General features: G+C 46.7%; 1 protein-coding gene across 1 annotated transcript in view; it reads left to right on the top strand.

Moving 5' to 3' along the window:
* Positions 1–362, top strand: part of PAPPA2 (pappalysin 2) — a gene marked incomplete at its 5' end in the record, with an annotated part of 184615 nt that overhangs the window by 89488 nt on the left and 94765 nt on the right. The window lies entirely within an intron of this gene.

Below are 362 nucleotides of genomic sequence, written 5' to 3'. Positions count from 1 at the left end.
TCAAAAGCCTTCCTGAAGTCTAGGAAAACTATATCCACTGCCACCCCTGCATCCAATGATTAAGTGACCTGGTCATAAAAGGCCACCAGGTTGGTCTGACAGGACCTGCTGCTGATGAACCCGTGCTGGTTGCCCCTGAGCGTGCAGTTTCCTGCTGGCCTCTCCTGGATGTGTGCCAGAATAATTTTCTTGAACAGCTTGCCCAGGCTTTTTCCCTGGGCAAAATTTGTTTCCCTGCTGTATGTCTCATTTTTCCTGTGTGAAATGGGGATAATGCTATCGATGCCCTGTGTTAAGTGCTATTATTGCTTCTTATATTGACCTATCAAGAGCAAATTGGATGCTTATCTTGCTGGGATCCT

This window comes from Gavialis gangeticus, unplaced genomic scaffold (assembly GCF_001723915.1).
Source record: "Gavialis gangeticus isolate Ggan-Ray unplaced genomic scaffold, GavGan_comp1, whole genome shotgun sequence".
Lineage (NCBI taxonomy): Eukaryota > Metazoa > Chordata > Crocodylia > Gavialidae > Gavialis > Gavialis gangeticus.
The sequence above is the reverse complement of the archived record's forward strand: the minus strand, read 5'-3'. Positions and strand labels throughout refer to the sequence as shown.